This window comes from Epinephelus fuscoguttatus, linkage group LG8 (assembly GCF_011397635.1).
Source record: "Epinephelus fuscoguttatus linkage group LG8, E.fuscoguttatus.final_Chr_v1".
Classification (NCBI taxonomy): Eukaryota; Metazoa; Chordata; class Actinopteri; order Perciformes; family Serranidae; genus Epinephelus; species Epinephelus fuscoguttatus.
The window spans coordinates 8367646-8384258 of NC_064759.1; the positions used below are offsets into that span (position 1 = coordinate 8367646).

The 16613-nt window shown below is 40.0% G+C and overlaps 1 long non-coding RNA gene across 1 annotated transcript in view; it reads left to right on the top strand.

The window, feature by feature from the left end:
* LOC125893268 (uncharacterized) overlaps positions 1-14492 on the top strand; it is a 98967-nt gene extending 84475 nt beyond the window's left edge. Inside the window, exon 4 of the long non-coding RNA XR_007449851.1 lies at positions 13698-14492. This is a non-coding gene — a long non-coding RNA (uncharacterized LOC125893268). The remainder of the gene's footprint in view (positions 1-13697) is intronic.
* The last annotated feature ends 2121 nt before the right edge of the window (positions 14493-16613 follow it).

The following is a 16613-nucleotide window of genomic DNA, read 5'->3' on the forward strand; positions in this document are numbered from 1 at the left end:
TCGTATGTTACTGCCTCTTATTAGGCGCTTATTATTGGCTCGATTGCGACTGCGACCTGAAACAAATATGCCTCACCCACTTCCTTACAAAATTGACAGACAGCTAAATCTGACTGTGTTTATATGTGTACACTATGTTTTTGCAGTGGGCTTTGTGATACAGAAGCGAACCAGGAAGAGAGAAAACATATTTTAAAGTATCCACTACCACTGGCACCATCTTGAAGTCCCTGATCCAGTTCTCATAATTCACCCATGAGGAACAGTTTCACCACAAATTTACTGGTCTGCGCACACACTCTAGAAGAGGTGAGGTTGTTGCAGAGTCTTGGTAAAGTTTGTTAATTGAAGTTGATTTATGTGAAATCGTTGGGGGTGATCGGCCCAAGCTAGAATGAATGTTGGCGTTGTACGTTTCTGCAAACCACAGATTCGTTACATTTGTGCGTCAATATGTAGCAGAAACATTGAAAATAGATGTTTCTTTCCTTTCAACAACACTGTGATTAACATGTGGTTGGGTTTAGGCTCACAAAACACTTGGTTATGGTTAAAAAGAGGTCATGTTTTAGCGAATTTTGGTGACACAATCCTGACTAGAAGCCAGTCGAAGTAAAAACAGACATTTTTTGTGGCTATATCCCAACAGGAAATGCAGCAGTGTCTCACCATAAAGGGTTGCTTTTTGCGGCACTATCTGCGGTGGAAACACAGCGACATGTTGCTAAAAATCACCCTTTTGGCTGCTAAAAAGTAGCTGGAAACACACTTATATATACATTACATTATATCTACACTCCACCCACACTGAAAAACAAAATCACTGTAGAAACATGTACGTATAAAACATACAATTTTAACATCTATAGCTTGCAGAAATGTACAATGCCAGCATTTTGTTCTGTCAACTGGCTTTTCTCTCCAAAAATTAACCACTGCTAATCGTTAATTTAAGGTAATTTTAGGGAGAACCTTCTACTTGATGCGTGTAGTTACCTTTGTCAAAGCCTTTCAGCTGAGGAGACTCCACAGTGACTTTACAGACATTATCGGTGTCAAACACGAGTGATAAGGAATTTAAATAAAGGTCACGTCAGCTCAGTACACAGAGCTTAAGTTGTTTAACAAGAATGAGGGACCCCAGACAGTCCACCCCATTGTCCCCCACGAGTCGTTTTTTATTCTCCTTCTTCTGTGTGGTAAAAACGTGCATTTTGTGAGCGGAGGGCGGCTCATGATTTCCCCAGCGAGCCCCATATGGCCTATAGAGATCTACCTGTCAGCACACCTGAGCTCCTCAGCACAACCCCGAGCCTTTCTTGCTGACTCCGCCGCCTCTGTTTACAGAGACGAGACATGAAAAATGCAACAGAGGTCGCCGTCATCCGGTGTCTTGGGGTCCAGGGGAAATCACCTGAGCCAAAACGGTGTAGTGCCAGCATCTTTGCTGGGACGATATCAGTAAAAAATGGCTTCCCCGTGCAGTGAATCATGTCTCAGGAACTAAATTTTAGTATTTTCTCCCTGCAGAAAGCACAAAAGATGGATTACAGGAGAATCAGGCAGCACTGAATAGACCATTGATTTGATAAAGCTGAGTTTGAATGCTTATAAAACTATGTTGACAGCCCCAGGGAGTGTGACAGCTTCTTCAATTAACAATTGATGCTTATATAAGAACATCCGTCTGTAAGTTATTCATGATTCCTTATGCCAGTTGTTGTCATAAATCCATATGTATGCAAGTTAATAGATTTCCGCCGCTGTATGACAAGATTTTCCTTCTCCATCTGACCCTGCCATATGCCATAAGACGTCTCTTTTGTCCATATTCACTGTCTAATTATATCCAGCCTGTTTTGTTTGGAGAATACACCTGTGAAGAAAAATGACCCTGAATGCAGACCATATTGATTATGCTCAAGTTTTTTACTTGAAGGCTTACATCGTCTTTTGCACATTGAAAAAGTTTACATATTTTTTTAAGTAGCTGATATTGTGTTAAATGTATACCGTCCATTAAATGTATACGTCCACCGTGTTTAATGACCTTGTGAAATCTTTAAAATATGTGTTGTATTTTGAAAAGTTTACATATTTTTTTCAGTAGCTGATATTGTGTTAAATGTATTCCATCCATTCATTTACAGCAAACAATATCATGTTTCTTGGTATAATACAATCAACACAATGGAGCCATACATTGTAAACGGTGACACAGAGTGCACAGCTGCTGTCTTGGAAAAATAACAATGAAATTTCAGTCACTGACTGGAAATATTTAATTTTAAGGACCACATAAATCTGGTATACATTGAGACATATCCTTAAAATGTTTTACTCAGACATGGACAGTAAGCAGTTTATGTGTCTCCTGAAAGCATCTTATCTGCTTATTCACTTACTAACCTATAGAAATTTTGACCTACACGTTTCCAGGCAGCTCAGTAATTCAGAGGTCAGACTGCGCAATATCAAACAAGCTAGCAAACAATGTTATTTCTTCATAATGGAGGATGTAAATGGGTAGAATTAACAAATAGTGGCAGGGTTTTTACTTAGCACAACTGCAGAGTCTACCAGCTTCATTTGAAACAGACTACATTAGAAACAGGCCTTTATTCATTACTCACCCTGTATTTTTATATTTTAACTTTTAATCCACTCCTGTTTGTCCTGTTAAACTTAATGCATTGCAACCGTCATTTCAAACTCAACACTTCCTGTAGCTGTTTAAAATTAAAAGCTCCTTATAACTTCGGTTGAGAGAATCCTTGCATTTTCTAAACAGGCTTTTATTGTGAAACATTTGCAGGAACTTGTTGTGGAGGATTCAGTGACTTGCGTAGTCTGCATGTGGTACTTCAAATGTAGCTCCTGCCATCTGGTGGCACTTAAACGTTACTACAATAACATTTCAGCTGGCACACAAACAGCCACAGTAACTGGAATAATAGTAGTAATAATAAAAACAGGACAGAATAACCCGATGACATTCGCACATCGTGAAAGATGACTAGGGATGATAGGTGTGGACCAACAAGCAGTCTGTTATGTCTGTCGGCCAAGTCATGGCAAGATTTTATGACTCCACAATCGCCTAATCTGATGTTTCTTAGAGCGAACCTGGTAAAAGGCGTGACAGAAGATGAAAATGGCAATGGAACAGGAAATGGATTAAGAAACGTCTTCATCCCTAGAATATCACTTTATTCACACCTGAACTGAATGCAATATTAACTCACTAAATTCACCATAATCAAAAACGCACTATGTCAGTACAAAACTGCAAAGCGATGTTTTTTTTCTTCAACAACAAACACACAAGGTTGGGTCTAGGCAACAAAAACGTGTGGTTAGGTTTAGCAAAAAAGAACAGGGTTTGGCATTAGAATCTTACAGGACATGAACACAGCTTTCTCGGGTGAAAGTCAGTGATTATTGTTGTTGTTTCATCCTTGTCTCGCCGTGTTTCCCCCTGATGCTGTTGGGCGCCGTTAAACTTAAACGGTAACCAGCTGTGTATCATGCCAACATCAAAGGATGGCTTTTTTTTGTTGGTTTCTGACACTGCAGGTCACTGCCCAAGCGTTGTATTTTGACGACTTCGGAGTGAGACCGTGCTCGGTTTTATACATCCAAGAACGTCTATGAAAATGAACTACTTGGCAATAGAGCTTAGATTCTCTGCCCGAGCCCGAACCCAGCGTGTGTGTCGGCTTCGTTGAGTGTACCAAGTTTAGCACAATGCTGGTATATGACAGCAAAAAGACGGGGACGTTGACACTTAAGAGAAACATGACGAAGGCTTGCCGTAGACAGAAAGACGTGAGTCAGCCTTCAGTGTCCACGTTCGTATCCTTAAATGTTGGGTTTAAACCGGGCTCGGGCTCGTAATTACAGTTTAAGGGACAGGCTTGGCCGGGCTCAGACAGAACATGCACGGGCTTGGGTGGGGTCGGGCTGGATTTTTTGGGCCCAGTCTAAGCTCTACTTGGCAATAAAACCAGGCCTTTATTTGCTAAAATGTGTAGCCACACAAGGCTAGTAAAAGGGGCTGGGCATTTGATTGAAGTTTTACGGTATTCCACAAAATTGGACAACGAAAAACATTCGAAATTGAATTTTTATGCCATTTTTGCAGCAGTTTTTTTAGCCCATTTTCTGTCTGGATAGGTTTTTGTTGTGGAGTGGACACAGGCACTTTATTAGGAGGAAACTAACTGTCATATTTTTTATTTTTTCAAATGGAACATGGCAGCACAGGTACTAGTTGTCATGCAGAAAATTTGCATGTGTATTTTCTGTATTCACGCACCACATTTTTGCATCACACTTGCGAGAAACAACTTTAGTGTTTCGATTAAATTACTAGTTAGCCCATTAATTTGAGAGCAACAGTAGTGGCTGCATGACCCTACATGGGCCTCAACACAAATCATAACAGGAATTTCATCATTCTTTCTACTCAAAATTCTGGAAATTTAACCATTCGGAGATGCAGTTTTCCCACCACCATGACACTAAGAAGATCATATTTATCTGTCAGTGGAACCTGAAGAGACAAACAAGCTTTGCCAAGTGAAACACAGACATTAACATGCTGTCGTGTTTGCAAGTTCATACGATGACAGAAGGGTGGACGCATTTGATGCCCCCCATCCTTCACTACACCCACCCAGCCGCATATTAACTACATCTCCTGCCAGTGCCAGCGTATTGATTTCTCACTCCCCCCACCTCTTTTCTCTATTCTTAGAGACATAATGTCACAACATGAGCATTTTACTATTTAGTTAGAACGAACAAGGAATAAGATGCAGTCACCTCACACGTTATTAAGTTCACTAATTGCGGTTTACACTTTGCACTTTATTAACTTGAGACGTGATATGTGGTGGACAGGTGTGAATATTAAAACAAAGGGGAAGAGAGACAATTAGTCAGATGTGTTGCTTTGTTGCTATATATTACGGAGCTGTAATATAAACCAGCAGAGAACAAACAACATGCTCTTTTAAAAAGTCGTGTTCAGAACTTATTTTAAAAAGTATCTCATGTTGTGGATATTTCATGTTTCCTTTTCAATAACCTGTAAAGCAACGGTAAAGTGAGAACAAAATGTGCTACGAAGTTTCAGATAACAACAGTTAAGAGTTCCCTAAAAGACATCTAAGGGAAATAACATTGTTTGTTTGTTTGTTCTTCCGAGCATAGAGAGTTAGAGGGCAAACACCACAAAGACAGACTGTCACATCTTCCATGTACAAGTGCTCAATTACAACAATGAAGGAGACATCTGTTAATATTCTGTATTTATATTAGTGTATGTTTCCTCTCATGAACCCACATTGACTGGCGAGGGGGGTATTTACTGTTGTGTGTTTTATGTCGTAGAACAAAAAGTGGACATCTTAACCAAAAACCTATTCAAAAAACCCACTGACCTCGAGAAGAGGATACCGAGAGTGCAGAAATGCTAACTCATTTCCAGGTTTCAGGACTGATTCTTGGGGCAATCTATTCAGACAGAGGGCAGGATCAATACATTTGTGTACTGCTTGAGTTATTATTGAGTAATTTTGGGAAAATGACTACATAAAGGGGTTGGATGCATTTACAGGCAACAGCTATCGTCAGAAAATTGACACTCATTTGGATGTGATCCACACAGAACAAAGAATAGTCATTTTTCTTGATCAATTTGCCCAGTGTGCACTTGATCATTACAAATAACTTCCAGACCTCCTAACTAGGGATGTTCCTGGTGACTAATCTTCCTGTCGACTAAACGAAAATTTTAATTAAGACTAGTTGACTAGTCTAAAAAAGGGAAAATACTCAGAAAACAATCAAAATTTAGAAGTAGTAGTGGAAGTAGTTTAAAAGTATTTAAAACATTGTCCCAAAAAATATTGTGTGCATGAAGAGCCCCTTAAAGTCTTTAATCACGATTTTCAACAACCATGTCGGATTTTAAATGTTGCTGAAGTACGAGACACTTTCCGCCATGTAGTATGACTGTGAACATGAACATTCAGGCTCAACATATTCCATTTACTTCCTTAAGTCTTTACCATCAACAAAGTTAAGTGTAAGCATATTTTGCAGGGTCATTGTCTGATGAGCTGCGTTATCTTCTCAGACCCGGCGGGATTGTGGCTTCTCTGGGTGAATGATGTCAATTTGGGCTAGCACCGCTAGCAGCAGCAGCCGTCTTTCCATGCAGGTTAACGTCCAAATGCTTGAGTTGAACGTGGTTGCGCATTGCTTCAGTCGAGTGATTATATTCCAGTTTTTTTTCTGACATAGCCGACACTGTTTTCATTCTCTAGATCAAATTACTGCCAGACCGCGCTGGTTTTGCCAGAGGACATCTCTCCAATTTCCCACTGTGCTGTTTTAAAACTCCAGTCTACTTGAGCATTACTGTGGGGAGGGGGGCTGCTGTCTGACAACTCTGTAGCACCCACTAGTGGCGGGTGGCTGCATGACAGTTAAGCAGCCTTGTGCATAAATAAAACACTAATAGGTTTAACCGACTAATATTTCTGTTGCAGACTAGCGAAGGGGCGGACCTTTAATCATTTAGACAGCTAATTGTGCACATCCCTACTCCTAACGTTACAGATGTTACACGGCGAGCTGATAAAAGTGTACAAGAGTCTAGTGGACTATAACTATTAATGTGTGGCTGGGTCCAGGACTGAAGCGACTGCCGTCCTGATTTTGGCGAGTAAACGTGCTTGAGTAACTGTGTTGTATTTCAACTCTGTACATGGATGCACCGCTGATGTCAAGGAACATTATGGGGTAAGGTTAGCTAACTATTTTCTACCTGGTCAGCCATTTGGTCTTGCGACACGCTGTTAGAAATCTGGGTTGTGGCTAAAAACATGGAGAAGTTGTCATGGTACATTGTAATTGCATCCAACTTCCACTGTTTCTCAGTTAGTTGTTTTTTCCTGTACTCCTCCCCTTTATATCCTACTATTTTTTAGTTTTATAGAGGCCTATGTTTTTTCCCAATCTGATCGGCGAGAACAGCTACAAATAGCGCATATCAGAGACATTTGTACAGTGTTGGTAGTCTTTGTCTCCAACTTCCTGCGCTCTCTCTGGGTGGCGTACAGATGTATGATGTCATACACAAAGAAGCTATTTGAAAGAGACAGTAATTATATTTAAAACCTGTGCATAGTGGCTTTACAACTTGTACAGTAATTGATGTGTCATTGTGTAAAGAATAGAAATAAATACATACATTTTGACATTTTGACATGATATATTTCACTTTGCGTTTGCTGTGAAACGGTCTCATTGATCCAAACAGCAGAATCTGATGTATTTAGTGTTATATGACAGGTCACATACTGCAGATTACCCTCATCAGATCATTTGAGATAGACCTTCCCACCGTATCGTCAGCTCGTTAGCCATGTCTGCTATGATATTATCCCATGTCAGCTCCAGTTATCCTCAACAAACAGTCACATCAGCGCTCGTACGAGGACTCTAGCTGTGACAGGCTGAGGTCATGGGGGGGTCAGATGTTTAGAATGAAGTTTTGAAATCACTCCTTAATGTGACTTTAATAAAACGGAAAGGTATTTACATAAGTGTCCATACGAGGAAGTTTTATGCTCTGCAAATTTTCAACTGACTGAAACATATTTCATAATTACATCCCTCTTCAAATTATTTAGTTTGGAAGTTGCCTGGCAGTGAACCAACAAACAGGTTTTATTGCACCACAAACAGAAGCTTTTTTCTCTCCCTCTGAAAGAAGCAGCATTACCAACTTTCCAAACCGGGTGTAAAAACTAGAGCGTGACAGCTGCATTTAAATATGAAATAGCTGCAGATTTGGTTTCAGACACCTTGTACTGTGTGCAAACAAAGCCACCGTTTCCACCAGAGAAAAGAGAATGCATTTAAAGCACCTCTTTGTCGTTGTTCAGAACTGTGTTCCCTTTGTTTCCATTTGTCTCTTTTTTTAGGGGAAAGAATGGGATGAAATATTTTTAAACAGTAATTACCTGGCTGGGATCCGACATGCAGGGATTAATGGGTGACTGCGGAGCACCAGGTTCGGCGCTGTGTTGGAAGGTAAGGGGGTGTGTGGGTGTGTGTGATGGAGTGGCAGTGGCGGTGGCAGTGGCGAGGGGGGGATGCCGAACACGGAGAACCAAAGACTGGCAGAATTCTGCTGCAAGTGTCTTTTCTTTATCCAAGCTCAAGTCACTGCTTCACGCCAAGTCCGTCACAAATGAACAAGACAGATTTAGCCCTCCCGCCTCATCCCACTTCCTCCAAATCCATTTGCTAAACGTCTGTTTTCATGCCTCCTGAAACAATATTGTTACATGTTTGGGGTTATTTTTACCTTCTTCGCTCTGGCCCACTCTGTTGCACAAGTCGAATTTCTACCGAGGAGTTAAGCAAATCTGTAATCGTGCTTTGTTCAGAGCCCTGTTTTGCATGTAATTGACAATCACAAGCAATTTCCGATCAATTCATATCACCACAAAGCACTCGAAACTGCCTGCTTGGCCAAGCTCACATCACTGAAGTCGAAGAATGCTGCAGTGCACTTTGCGCTCAGAACTCAATTAAGCATGTCCTTGGAGTACAATATCTCTGGATTCTTTAAGTCGTTTGGATAGTGCAGAGAGGCGATGAGGTGCTCTTACAGATGGCGTGCGACTCAGACTGTAATTAAACAGATCAGTGTCTAATACACAGTCTGATATCCAGCAGCAGTGCAGCCAAATCTCTGTGGGAAGAACTTCCTGAGGTTCTCATGAGGTTCTCAAGGTCGCTGCAGTCACTGCAGATTCTACAGCAGTGTTTCGCTCTGTGGAGCCATTGCAAGGTAACTTTAAGGGGATTTCTTTCTCTGTTTTCTTGACTTCTGTTGTTACAGTAGTGAGTTGGGCGGTGTTTGTTCATGTTTCACTTTGCCAGCAGACAAGCTATACAGTGCCAGAGTATTTTGGATACACTGAATAATAAACTCAAATTCAGTTTGGGGCAAACAAAATGATTTTGCCTCACAGTGTCAACTCTCTGTTGTCCTCCTGATTCCAGTCAGCGCATCTTGACATTACCATCAGTGCAAAACCGGTCTTTCAGACGATAAACTTGTGAATATTTATTTTGCTGAATGCCAGTTTCTCACAAATATCTCCCAACTTTTAAGGCAGCACAGGTTTGAAATGATGCCTTCATTTTAGAGACTGGTTTGATAATGGTGGTGAGATTTTTGGGAGCACTTGTGTGGGTCTGTTTTGGCATTTTTCCCACACTGATATTTTTGTGTGGTAGGCCTTCTTGCAGACATCTTACTTGCAAAGCCATAATGATTTCCTTTAAAAGCCAACAGCCTTGTCCTTTCAGAGAGAATGGCTCTCGTGGCCTCGATGAGATGAGAAACAAAGTGCGTGCCATCTCGTCAGTAACTGGAGTCAGAAATTTGGGCAACAGGAAGAGGTCTGGGTGGAGATGAGATGGCGGTGAATTACAGGGTGAAATATCAGTCAGGTAAGCCTTCAAACACTCCTCTTTCAACACTGAATATCATCTTTAGCAGGGGCAGTGACATCAGTCCTATGTGCTATCCCATTTTTAACGAGCCTACTTTAGTCACTCGTTGTTGCAAAGAAATAACATAAAGAAAGTTGCACTGTGTCTTCAGCTGGCACTATAAAGGAGACTTTATAGTGCCAGCAGAGCAAGTGTTACAAAGGGTGAAGAGCCCCTCCTGAAATGCAGTAGATAAAGTTACTGTCTAGCTGCTTCCTAAGCTTGAGGTTCTGCATTTTTCCCCTTCTGTTTGACACTGACATGCTTCAGGCAAGTTACAGCTAAATTTTTCAGTTAGAGCAGCACCCCGATATACATTAAAGCGAGTCACATACTGAAATCCATAGCTGCCGGGACCAAAACACTGAAAATTTATAAGTTCAGGAACAGGATGGTGATGCTCCGGCTATTAGTAAATCCATTACCAAGTTTCTGCATTAATGTCTAAGTTCGTATTAGCTTCTAGCTTGTTTCAAACTAGCGATTTACTCAAACAAGTTGCACTATTTAAACTTATGTAATGTCTAAATCTGTTGCAAGGAAACATCTGAGGCGCAGTCCGATTGAAAACAGCCAACTCTGTAATCAACATGGTCTCGCTCCCAACTTGTCATATAAGGACTCTTGGTCAGTGGCTTTTGACATCAGATACTGAGGCAAGGAGGCACCTTTTAGCAGCAGTGTAAGATGCACTAGGCAGCATAATTTTTTGGTGCTAGGAGCTCTCGCTGTAATATAACTGCAAGAAAGTCCGTGTAGGAAGTGCAGGAAACTCTAAACCTGGGAGGGCTGAGCCCAGCCGGACTCCGTGGCCCAAGGCCCAGCCACCAGATGCTCATTGATGAGCCCCCCGCCCCCAGGTCTGGCTCCGGGGGGGCCCTGTGTCCCCATACTGGGTGAGGTGCTCAAAGTCCATCAAGGTCTTCTTGAATCGCTCTTAGTAGAAGGGTCCTGGGGCAGACCCAGAACTCACTGGAGGGATTACATATTTCATCTGGCATGGGAACACCTGAGGGTCCCCCGGGAGGAGCTGGAAAGCGTTGCTGGGGAGAGGGACGTCTAGAGTGCTTTGCTTGGCCTGCTGACCCCCAACCCGGCCCTGAACAAGCGGATGAAAATGGATGGATGAATGGATGGATGACTACTTTCAGGCGGCCATTAACTGCCCACTGCTGCAACAAATGCAGTCACATTTAGGTTTACATGTGTTTCAGCCAGAAAGGTTTTGCACTGGTCACTGGTCAGGGGTGTACATGGCTGAAAAACTATTTCAAAAAAACAGTTTGAGAACTTATGCTGTAGTGTATCAGTGTTTCATGAAGTAGTTGCCGCAGTGATCATTTGAAAGGATTTATGAATACACACAGTATTTTAGAGTTGAAAAGTGGAATGGTGCCAATTAATGAATTAGTCTGGAGTGCAGTTTTACTACATCAAAAACAAAGGTGTGTTAAACTTTTAAATGTAAATCAGTATTCAGCAAGTTATTAATATTCGGGGTGAAAGTCCAAGTTTATAGCACAGCTCCTCGACAAAGAGCTCAGCTTTAAAATTAATCGTGATACAAAGACTGACATTGTATAACACCTTAAAGTGCTTTTAAAAAACTAATCATGCAACTTAAAAAGCTTTATTTGTCTTGTTTGTTGAAAGTGAAATAGACCAAAGGGCTCGATTCAGGGCGAGGCAAAAACTGATAAAAGCTTTCTTCAAAATAAATGCATATAGAGTGAATGATGCACTTAAAAAAAATCAAGGTTGGAGTTTAATGTCTTTTTCATCTGTAATTCAAAGCTAATGAATCAGAGTCATTAATAATTTTATGAGATGTCACGTTTGTTTGTTTGTTTTGTAAGTTTCAATCTTTGTGTCTTTTCAAACTCTGCCAAGAAAATAAACAAAGCTGCCGAACAGAGGGAAATCAAAGCACATACGGTTGGACTGTTAAGACTTGTGAAACTGTCTAGTCTGTCATTTGAACGGAGTCCAGGAGAAGTTTCAAGGTTGCAGAATGCTTTGTGAAATCTCCTAAATATAACGGTTCAGCAGAAGTGGCTTTTTGTGTCAGTTGCTCAAATTCTGAGAAATCACTTGATGAAAGAAATGTCATATGACATTTAGATGTCTTTAGCTTTGGAGTTCAGGTGTCTTTCCTCTTACAAAAGACACTTCTCAGTGTTTTATAACCATTAGTGGCAAAGAGCAGGTTTTAGAAATAGAAAAAGTACTTTAGCTCAAAGTTTATTTTTATTTTCTTTGTCAATAAAAACTACTGTTGTTCATCACAGAAGCAGGATAAATATTCTGGATTTATATCAGGTGATAAAGCAGCAAGTCTCATAACATGCTCCAATAACCTACCTGCTCTAATTACAACAGCAATCATAAAATGTCAGAATGAAAAGCAATATAAACAAAGCATAACATTCAAGACGACAATATCGCGCTGATTAATATAGCAGGGATGATGTTTGAAGTCATTTCTGTATTAAATGATGATGTCCCAGTGTGAAAAAAAAACTTGTACACTGAATTTTAAAAGTGATTTTACTTCCTGTGTCAATCTACACAATTTGAAATAAGACACTTTGTTAATGACACAAACAAAAAGTGACAAAGTGCTTTATTAAGACAATGGAAAAGATAGTGATCACAAAAAGGGGAGACAGATATTTTTGTGAGGCTGTTATCTGACAGTCGGGATGATAAGATCAGATGAAGCCTTAAGAAATAATACGTGTTAGGCAGGGTGAATCAAGATCAGCATTAATGTGATCGGTGCCATATGCCAGTATGAATCTAATAGACTGATAATCTCGCGTCTCCCTGCTGGCGGAACCAATCTGTGCGCGATAAGGAGCTCGCATTTGGGGCTGATCAGCTGCATCGTCACATCGGACCCAAACGTGAAAGTATCTCCCATTAAGATCTGGAAACAACACGGAGAAGCCAGAAAACCGACGCGAACACACAGGAGATGTGCAGATAAACCGTGGGGAGGGGATAACATCTACGTCTGCTCTGAGCTGTGAAGTCACCTTACTCATGTCTAACTGTCAACACGGTGTTTTTTCAACCTGGATTTAAAGAATCACTCATAAAAGTCTCATGTTTTTGATAAAACACAATGCTGTGGTTTGATTTAACACCATTAACAAGGCATAAATTAAACGTATGGATCATGTTTTCTCCTCCTGTTCACATATGTTTACATTGCTGACCCTTATTTGACATTTTCTTTGATATGATCAAACAGAGCAGCTTCCTCCTTCCCTCTCTCCTTCTCCATTATGGAAAAATTATTAACATCTGCTGCACAGACATCAGGAGAAGTCATGCATGCCTTAATGGCCCCTTGTTTAGTCATTTATGGGTAAGCATGTCATTATTTCAGGATTTATGATCAGCCAGATAGAGAATGCATTCTCCCGGAGTTTCACCTAGCAATTATTTATTTTGATTTTTATGGCAACAAAGTTTCCTATCCTCCCTCACTATCCAATTAATGCTGATGATCAAGCATGTCTTACTGCTTTAGCTGCTTCAGCTTTTGTTTTTATCGGCGTTTATGTCCTTTGATGGAATGTAAAACATTTTGTGATGAGCCTGTTTTGGGAAAAAAAGCGGTGTTATTAATAAGTTTGGAGTGAAATGTACATTATATCCAAGGACAGCCACAGGAATTTAAAGTACATTCGTGAACAGAATATCAAAACAGGTTTTTGATGTATTTGTATTATTGTTGTTACATGTATTTATTTGTCAAGATCTTTGATGAAATGCTTTATGAGAAGTGTCTGCAGCTTGTTTTGGTTTCATGTCCTCAGACTTGACAATATTTGACTCCCAAGCTTTATTTATTTCCAATTAAAACTATTACCATACCACAATATGAAAAATATATGTATTTTTTCAAGGCTTTGACAAGCACAAAAGAAAACCCATCCACTTCCATTAAAATGACATTAAGGCGGAAATCTGGGCACACAAAAAACATATGTTTTTTAGTGATTTGGAAGAACTTACCTTTTAGATTTTTATCTATAAACAATTAAGGCTCCACTAGAGAGGAATGTCTTCATTTATCTTCATATTTCTGTCCTCATTTTCAGGCTGGAGCCTATCCCATCTGACATTGGTCGAGAGGCGGGGCACCCTGGACAGGTCGCCATACTATCACAGAGCTGACACGTAGACGCAGACAACCATTTACATTAACATTCACACCCACGGGCAATTAAGAGTCCCCAGTTAGCCTAACCTAAATATCTTTGGACTGTGGGAGGAAGCCAGAGAAGCTGGAGAAAACCCACAATGGAATATCTTCTCTCACCTAAATCTTACCCTGTGGATTTAAACTATCAGTCTAAATAAACTTCTGATGGTCAACACAGTTGTTTGAACCACAGCAACAATGAAAAACAGCAGTGACTCAGAGCTCTGTCCTGAGGAAGGAGGATAAGTATTAGATAGTTTCCTCTTCTCCTTTGGTAACCTGCAATAACTAGTGTCCTAGTTTGATGCTACATGCTAATTTTAAGCTGGTAATAGTGACCAAATTTGGTACACTGAGAAAAATCTGTAGGAAATTAACATTAAAAATTGTTATTTATGTAGTAACAATATTGTTCCTCGGTGCAACGCAAATGGAGTAATGCCGAGTCTTCAGCCTCCAAAAATTGCAGTACCTCAAATGGCCACTTGAGGCTGGCTCCAAAAGTGAGTCAGTCACCACAGATCCCCATGTAACCATGTTTACAGCCTGCTACAAAAAAAAACAGTTTTGGTCTCTATAGCTAATTTTCTTCATGACAGCTATATGGGAGGGGTTCATTTTTATATAACCCAGTGTTTCCCACCTGGTCCAGCCACAGGGTCCAGATTTCTCCGTAGTCATTCGTTTGAGGTCCCACAGTTTCAACCATTCAGCGTCATACTTGCATTTTGCCATGTCGAGCTAGTTTGCTGTCTCTGTCAAGTAGTTGGCAGTTAGTCAGTCACTCTACAGCAGGAAACAGCACTTCAAAATAAAATCTCAGTGCTGGAAATTCACTGTACTTTAAAATAAAGTGTGTTTTTTTTAACAAACTTGACACGTTTGCCCACGACCCACTTTTGGACCAAGACCAGTTGGGAACCACTGATATAACCCATCCGTTTACCTTTTCTTAAGGCTTAAAGTTATGCATAATCAGGGGCATGGCTGCTTTGAGTGGCTGTCTGTGAGGTGTAAGCTAAATCAATGTAACTCAGCCAGCCTTGCTCCTTCTAAGCGTCACCCTCTTGACCAAATATGGTCACTTCTGGCTCCAAAAATCCAAGATGGGGACAACCAAAATGGCAAACTCAAGGCTTCAAAAGCAGGTCCTGGGAACACTGCTGAGCCTTGCTTCCAATTTTTCCCAGTGGCCACTTGTGGTATTGAAGTGTAAAAATCCCCTGGGCCCCAAAAAGCATTTTCTCCATAGACCACCACTGTAAAAGAAATGTCTCTTAAACTGTTGACAAGACACCTCAAACTGCAACAAGACCAAATATGACTCTGTCTATTCTAACTTTTTGATCCATAGAGGATTATTAATTAATTGTGAAATAAAACTGAACTTAAATGGTGTTGAAATTGTAAGAGTATATGAAACAACATTTTTGGGAGTGATTATAGATCATAAACTCAACATATTATCCTATTGTGCTGAAATTTGGGGAAATGCATACAAAACAAATATAGATCTTATAATTAAACTTCAGAGCCCTTAGAATAATACATAAAGCAGGTAATCGAGAATCTACTAATCAATTGTTTATAGCATCCTACACCTTAAAATGTCCAGATATCGGTATTTAAAAACATTGGAAACACTTTTTCGAGTTTTCAACAGAACCCTTCTTGTCTGTATTAAATTTGCTTTTAGATTAAGAGAAGGAAATTATAATTTAAGAGGGTTGATTATTTATGAAACATGTAAAGTGAGAACTAATGTAAAATACAGATGTGTTTCAGTTTGGGAGTCAAACAATGGGATAGACTCAGTGCGGATTTGAAACTGTGTAGCTCTCTATTGAGTTTTTAAAAAGCCTTAAAATGCAAAATGATTGTGGTTTATAATGTAAAAATGATTGAAATGAAAAGAATTGTGGATTTTGATTTAGAGTATAATCTGTTTAATTGTTAATTAATTTATTTCCTTTCTTTGGTATAGTTGGTATTCTGGGTTATCCTTTGGCTAATATAGGATAGGCAATAATTTCAGTTACTGACTGGGAGAAAATTTGTGTGAAATAATCTTTGTTTTTCCAGATGTAGAGAACCAAAAAAATATATAGTCAATCATTCATTCAGAAGCAAAAAATCTGTGATATCAGTACAGTATAAAGTCGATGAGTAGAGTTTGAATCAGTGGGAGAAGGCACATTCAGTGGGCCTCATACTGTGAAGTAAACCGGGAAGCTAGAAGCTTTTTTGACGTATGCGCCAGGTGAGCAATTCTTATTGGACTGAATAGGCGCCATGTTGGTGTCAGGTACCCAGATCTAATAATACATCCATGTTCAAAATGGGAGGCAACAAACCAATGGATTAAATCATGGTGGCTATGTACATTATTTTTACACAATATTGTAACTGTTGACGGCTGCAAATTTAAAGAAGTTGGGAATGGTGGTATTGACAAATGACGGTGGACGTGAAGTGTATTTATGTGCAAAATCAATATGCCATAAATATCAGTATATGCTGTGTACAATTAGTATGTTGTATAGAATTGGGACACAGTTACTGACTAGTTGATAAATGGGCTGTGTGCAGTTGATTCCTGGGTTTTGTAGTTCATATAATCCTTCTGCTATTTGCAGACACCAACATTCAAAGGTGCCAAGTGCATCTTTAAGAATGGCTAAATATACAGCATGAAGACAGGCCCACAAGGAGGTGACATTAGCAAGTAAAGGCAATGCAGCACAGGTTATTGATATGTACCTTTCCCCCCCTACACACATCCCTGTTCACATGTACACCCACTCGCACAAAT